This window comes from Helianthus annuus, chromosome 5 (assembly GCF_002127325.2).
Source record: "Helianthus annuus cultivar XRQ/B chromosome 5, HanXRQr2.0-SUNRISE, whole genome shotgun sequence".
NCBI lineage: Eukaryota > Viridiplantae > Streptophyta > Magnoliopsida > Asterales > Asteraceae > Helianthus > Helianthus annuus.
The window spans coordinates 96,822,097-96,829,788 of NC_035437.2; the positions used below are offsets into that span (position 1 = coordinate 96,822,097).

At 34.4% G+C, this 7,692-nt stretch overlaps 1 long non-coding RNA gene across 6 annotated transcripts; it reads right to left on the reverse strand.

Moving 5' to 3' along the window:
- Positions 1-602: 602 nt before the first annotated feature.
- On the reverse strand, positions 603-5,506 carry LOC110921374. Of its 6 annotated transcripts, none has more exons than XR_002582377.2 (9): positions 5,291-5,506; positions 5,156-5,210; positions 4,743-4,810; positions 4,387-4,433; positions 4,011-4,174; positions 3,642-3,871; positions 3,392-3,556; positions 1,601-2,149; positions 603-1,126 (listed from the first exon to the last, which is right to left on the reverse strand). It is a non-coding gene; the product is annotated as an uncharacterized LOC110921374 (long non-coding RNA). The 6 variants fall into 6 exon arrangements; XR_002582376.2 differs by having other exon boundaries at positions 3,387-3,556; XR_004892952.1 differs by having other exon boundaries at positions 1,601-3,556; positions 4,011-4,150.
- Between the last annotated feature and the right edge of the window lie 2,186 nt (positions 5,507-7,692).

Consider the following 7,692-nt stretch of genomic DNA (forward strand, 5'->3'; position numbering starts at 1 on the left):
CGTAGACAGTCATGTGGAAACAATCGTTCCAAGTCGCAGATATGAAAAAAATCCAAGATGAGAAGCCCTAAAAGTTGGTGGCTCTAAGCTAATGACTCATTTAACTTGCTCTTCAGCAGGCACTGGCTTGATTGCTATTACAGGCGAAGTTAAAATTTGGGTCCCAAGGTTGAATCCGATCCCAATCGGGTTTTGCTATAATGGGCCTTCGAGTGATGGGTTTTTCCCGAAACTGGTGATGGTGGGCTTGGCCACCCAGCACTGGCTGCGGTCGCAGGCGTATAGGGTGTCTTTTGCCAATGGGCTATGTAGGTCAAAAGTTCGTAACTCTGTAGGTTCACGTGAACCCATGGGTTGCTATGTAGGTCCGCCCCTATGGCACATTGTTGGTAAACATATTATTCCTCTATATCAATGTTCTCATGTTCAAATTCAGCTTCTACTGTTTACCCATAAAGACCACCTGATCCCAATAGTTATTTACTTGTCAAAAGTCAAATGAGTAACAAAACTAAAAATATTGTACTTTAAAAGAACTTGTGTATTGTACAAAGATAATAAGATATTACATGGGTCAAATTTCTTTCTAACCATAACACCACTTTTAACTAAGATATGATGCAAATACAATACATCAAGAGAAAAAAGGCTGCCTTCATTACATAACTCTTGACTGAAACAAAAATCAAAGCCTCAAAAGATGATAATCCTTAGAAATATTAACAGATTCAAGAAAACTTACTCAAAATCAAGAGTTTCTATTGCATTTTATGAGTCAAATCTATCCCTATTAGTATCCAATCCCACCGATTCTTTTCATATATCTTTTCATACATCCCTCTTCAACCCGACATTATGACCCAGCCCGTCGCATGATCGTTCTAATGCCCCGACTTTAGCCCGATAAGCCGCAGCTGCCATTGCAGCAGTTTTAACCCGGCCTTCTTGAGAATACTCAGATGCAACACTCACGTCCCCGAATCGTAACTCAGCTGGTGGAATAAAGCAATCAATTGAAAGCCCGGGAACATAGATCTTACAGCATCATCATATTGTCGAGCCGACACATTTAAATGGAGGTTGCCGTCTCCAAGGTGACCATATCCCACTACATTTGCAGCCGAACCTATTTATTTGTTTTTGAGTAAAATGTCATTATCGTCTGGCTAGTTTTGCGACTTATGTCCAAAGGTTTATTTTTCCGCATTTGGATCCAAAAGGTTTGAAATCTAGCCATTTTCATCCGGCTCGTTGACTCCATCCAATTTTCTTCGTTAAGTCAAGGGTATTTCCATCTTGTTAACTTAAAGAGCAATTCGGTCTTTTTCACTTTGTGTAAAAAGACCGATACCCCTGAAAAAGACCGAATTGCCCTTTAAGTTAACAAAAAATACGGAAATACCCCTGACTTAACGGAGAAAAATGGATGGAGTTAATAAGCCGGATGAAAATGGCAAGATTTTAAACCTTTTGGATCCATATGTGGAAAAACAAACCTTTGAACGAAAGTCATAATGATGGTCAAATCTTATGGACAAAAATGGCATTTTACTAAAAAAAAATTATAAAAATATAAACAAATCATGATAAAGATTACAACCTGAAGAGCACGATGCAAGGGTCTAACCGGGCCTTCAGCGGCATGTGCACCAAGCCAGGGCATGTGCCGCCACACGAGCCGCCCATTGCAACCAGCATGAACCTTGCTTGCACCAAGTGCAAGCTCGACATACCATATATCAGGGTTCATCTGCCACAACACAAAACTACCAGACTCTACGGTCTTTGATGAATTTCTTTTTTAATAACCTTTGTAGTTGTCTCTATATCAAACGCCAACATTTTCACTTTCCCCATGGCATAAGCGTTGTGAATCGAGTTCTAGAACTTCTGACCGCCAGATGCCGCCAGGTATTGCTGCAGTATGTATTGTGCTGATGAAGTTTCCTGCAGCCACCAATTTGTGGATCGTAATTCTTCAAACCAATCCCTGGGGCAACTTCACGGTTCCACTGAAACGTTTGTTCTTTTGTGGATCGTAATTCTTCAAACCAATTTGTAGCTCAATGGTTTCAGTGAAGTTACGTTTCTTTTCCTTTGCATCCGTAGTGATCTGATTAATTGCCTCTCTAAGGGCTTCACTTTGAAGCTTACCGTAGAATTAAAAAAACAGTCAATGTGTGTGGTAATTATCAATTTTGCTGCACCATTTCAATAATACAAAGTAACAAAGAAAAAACAAACTATGCTCTGTCATACAAAATTATCTATTGTGATTATAAACTAAGAAATGTAATTTGTAATAGCGAATGAAAAACAGTAAACAAGGTATTGAAATAAATCCAGCTTTCGAAAATCCTTATTATAGTTTTTATCATATGCCTTTAATAGAAGGTAAATTAATAAAAAATCGCAAAATAACAAAATAACAAAAGGTAAATATACAAGCAAATGTCAGCTAAATATAAAAAAAAGAATCCCCATCAAGGTACTACATAAACCTATCTAATGAGCTGATAAAAAATATAGTAGTCAACATTTCATACACTCCCACATTGGCAACAATATCTAATTTAACTAATGAAAGATAAATAAATCAACAAATCATACACAATTGATATTGATAAAATTAGCCAATTTTTCACACAATTTAGTCAATATTTCATATGCATTTGGCCACAGACAATTTATAACAAATATATATAAATAAGTTGATAAAAGATAAACAAATAATTATTTCATACACAAATGATAAAGAATAAATTAGTCAATACTTCATACACAATTGATAATGAGGAAACCAGTAAACATTTCACATACAATTGCCACATATTTACAATAATGAATCGAAATAAGCTTCACACAGATCATCAACAAAAGAAAAATCTCCAAATCCTATAGCAAAATCAATAACCATACCTCATTTTCAGAAACTTTTCCTCTCGATACCGTCAATTATGTGAATAATCAATGACAAAAAAACATAAGTTTAACATCAACGAACCCTAAGCATCAAAAACCACTCGCAACAAGATCTAAATTCATATAACTGATAATAACAAGCTAATTAATCATCAATAAGCATCAAATTACAACAAAATCAACATATACCAATACCATGAGGTTTTTGAATTACTAAAATCTCATAAAGGATTTGTGATTTCATCATCTTTTTTGTAAAGTTGTCAATGTTATAGAAGCTAAGATTGATAAAATTATAAGATCAAAACATATAATAAAAAAATGAACAAACTAACTTAGACAATCATAATGCAAACCGTGTTCAACACAACCAACTTTGGTTTAATAACAAACCATTTTTCTTCTGTTAAACTAAAGAATTAACCAAATACCAAAAAAAACCTAAAATAAAATTGTGAAACAACCTTACTGGAGTTGCCGGAATCTTCAACGGAACTTGGTTGGAAGGTTCGATCCTCCACTTATCTGATAATTGTAGGATCTTAACACATTCACCACCGGAAGTCATAATCATCTCCGTTTTTGTCGGAACCCTAGATCTTAACACCCTAAGTTGTCACCGCCGTTGTTCAACCTTGTAACCAAAACCAAAAAGAGAAAGCTAGTGAGAAATTGTAAAATTGATCTTAACAAAGAATCAAAAGTGGATGAAAATGTACCGAAGGCGAAATTCGAGAGGAAGTGAGGGTGCCGAAAGTGCCACGTGAGAGAACAAACCTGCAAATAGATGGGGATTTCTTCAAATCAGTGTTCATAAGCTGCGAATCGAATGGGGATTTCTTCAAACCGCTCCGACCCGTGCTTTGTCGTACATCTCCCTTTCTTTGAATTGTGTAAAGGTTTCGAGATATAACTTCGCCTTTTGGTCATCTTCAGAAGATGGAATGAACTACATGTCAGCCCATACAACCAAATCAATTAACAGTTACATAAAGATACACACACATATCTATATCCACCCAATTATCAAGCCCATACCCACTGTGATTTCCGGCTACAAAGCAAACATGGTGAAGTGAAACACTAACCAGCCCCATAGTGTCAAGATCGTGCTTTACGGCTCTTCAACGCCCTTATAAGAAAGCCAAAATGACAAAACCCGTCAAGCATTCTATTTCCAAACCGCCAAGCAGGTTATCATCCTCAAATTTTGGAATACCAAATTCCTCTACAACTCTCTCGAAAAATGACACTTGTATGTCAATACCAAAAATATATTAGAAACTGATTATTGTTTATTTTTTATTTCTTCTTGCATCTATATAAGTATAAAACTATATAATTTTCTCGGATCATTAATTAATTGAGCAAGCCTGCCTATGTGATTCAATAGCTAAAGTCATTTGTGTAAAAGGGCATACTTATTTGAACTTGAAAGTTGGAATCATTCAAAGAGTTGCTTACCAACAACATCCAAGCCAGTTAATTTAAGCATGAATCACCTAACATCCCTGCAAGAAAAAAGCTTGCATGAAGGCAAATAAATAATCCACATAGAAGTGGGGAACTTTGTCGATTACATTCTAAAATTTATTATCTTTTATGTAAAGTGTGTTTATCCCTAAATTGGTAGAACATAAATAGAGCCTTCTTCTGTTGTCATGTTTTATGGATATACTTCGTTTAAATTCAATAAATATAAAATTACCATTGGAAAACTCGTAATGATGGGATAATGTTTTTCTCCTCGCACTACTCCCATCGATTGTTTTTTCAACATAAATATAGGTACCAAATAAGGAAGCAAATGCCGAAGTTACCTGTAGTATATCTTTTTTTTTTTCACCAATTAGGATTCCTCTCCTCATGGCATCTCCAAACATTATATCTGTACAAATATCAAGTCCCAGAATCTCAAAAAACATGATAATGGCAAAAATATTAACATATTGTGCATATCTAGATCCAAACAACATAATTTTAATACAAACTACCAAACCTTCAAATCTGGATTCAAATCTGTAACCGTCTAAGCTACCAAATAAACAAGAATAACAAATTTTACTCTCAAAACCTCACCAAAATCCAGAACTAAATCCAAAAATCAATATCAGGAAAACAAATCTGGATCTATCTACTCATTTACAGCTTTAGGGTTTCAAACCCAGTTCAAATCCCTAATTTTCCTCTGTTAAGACTACAATTACGTCTAGATGTAGGTCAGAAAACAAACATGTGTTTCAATGAAGAGAGGACGAAAGTGTCAGTTGCACCTCTTCTCCGTCGATCTGTGGTGAACACATGTTAATAGGAAATAACAACAGTCAAATCTTCAAAGGAAATAACCACAATCAACAGCAAATCTTACCTTACGGCTGTCCAGTGGTCGGAATGCCAACTTAACCAGACAACCACCATCAATAGCAGCCGAATAAAGCAAAATCTCAAACAGATCTGGTGAAGATAGCTTCGTGTTTCTGAATCGCCGCAAAAGAGAGAGAGAGAGAGAGAAAGAGAGAGAGAGAGACGGAGGCGGATAAGAATGAGGAGATTTGTGAAACCCTAATTTGTGTCCATGTTTTTTTGTTTCAGTGACCAAAAGGGTATAATTGGGATAGTATATGTTGTTGTGCTTTAATGGGATGTACATCATGCTTTAGGAGTGTTTTAAGAAAATTTTAATGACTTTAAGAAGTCCTTTGGATATGTATATTATATATAGTATATATATATATATGTATGTATATAAGTAAGATAATGCTACATAGAAAATCATTTATTTTAAAAAAACCTTGGAAACCCATCACAAGGCCTACAATCAGCCATGTATACACAAACAACTTGACTATACTTTTTGCTTTTGAGGGTATAATTGTAACTTTACATTTAACCTCCAAACCCAAAAGATCTTACCCCCATTTGATTTGACAACTCTAATTAATGCATCTCACATCATTGTACAACCACCATTTCTTTTAGCTTATTTATTTTAAAAGGAAAAATTTTCAAATCCTCTTCATCTTCTTAAACAAGATCTTTAGTACGAGATCCACCATTAATGTACCATGGAGCCTCCACCAACAATGCTTGAATTAATGTTACCAGAGTTTGGCATCGAGTTTGACAACGACAATGAAGAAAACGTTTCAGGTTTGTACAACGATTATGCCGTTGATGTTGTTATTTTCATAAAAGAAATCAAAGAATCAAGATGCTGTCAAAATATTTTCATTTTGGTTTTAGTTTCCTTTCAATAATAAATTGGTTTTGATAATTAATTGCCATTTACTTTGATTTTCGTTCTTCACAATTGGTTTTATTTTTTCCAGAATTAAGAATGCTGCCACAAGATTTTTAATTTTCAATACCATTGATTTTTGTTTCAAAAGAAAGAAGGACGTTTATAGGTAATAATATTTCAATACTATTGATTTTAGTTTGGTTTTCATTCTTCTGTGTTGATTTATGTCTCCAACAATCAATAATGGTGTTTATAAATTTTAATTTTGATCCATGGATTACTTGTTTTGGTTTCCAACTTGTTGATTTTGATCCATGGATTAATTATTTTTGTGTTGAAATCATTTTTATGTTAAAAAATTGTGTTTGGTTTGGTTGCTTGTTTGGGAATTTTGATCTGAATAGTAACTGTTTTTTTGTTGGTTTGGTTGCTTGTTTGGGGATTTTGATATGAATAGTAACTATTTTTTGTTGGTTAGGTTGCTTTGTTTTGGGCTTTTGATCTGAATAGTAGTTGTTTTTGTGTGTTATAATACAGAAACAGACCCATAACATGTGTTAAGCCCCTGTTAGAATGATATATAACGTGTGTTGATTTACAGAAACAGACCCATAAAGATATTCAATTGACAAGCTGGATGGATGTAGGCGACATTAATGCGGGGACATGTGTTAAAAAAAGATATTGAATAAGTCACATTTTTTGGGAAAGAGCTATTCGTTCATTTATAACATGTGTTAGTGGTAATGTTGTAACAGAACACCATGATGTAACCTGACATGTGTTCATGTATAACATGTGTTAAGCCCCTGTTGATATATAACGTGTGTTAACATAGATATTACTTGGAACATGTAGTTGCTTAACATGTGATAAGGGTGAAAACAGTCGACGGGGGCGATGGGTTTAATGGTGGGCTTAGTTAATATTGTAATCTTGTTGTAACCTGACTTGTATACATATGATAACATGTGTTAAGCATCCATTGTAATCTTTGTTGTAACCCGACTTGTATTAATGTATATGAAAGTGGTTTGCAAAACACTATGATGTGCATATACTGATCGTAACACTATGATGTGCATATACTGTTGTAACATGTGTTACACTTCGGGATAAGAAGTGTTACATTGTTGAACGTAGGGCATGATCTACTTTGTCTTATATGTTGTAACATGTGTTACACTTCGGGGTAATATATCTTGCATACAGGGTGATACAATAGCTCATACGTTTAATAGTAGTTTATTATTTTTCATTAAATATATTACATATATAACAACCATTGTTACATATGTAACGACCATTGTTACATATGTAACGTTGCCTTTTTAACGTATGTAACACATGTGTACCAAAGGAATGAAGTGACCAACATTTACAAATGTTAATCAAAACAAAAGTCACTTGTCATCAGGGGTTGTTAGTAATTGCACGCATTACAATCATACTTAAAGGTAACAAAAATGTTTATACAAACTTAAATATATAAAGATGATCCAAAAACTATCATAGAGGTTAAAAAAATC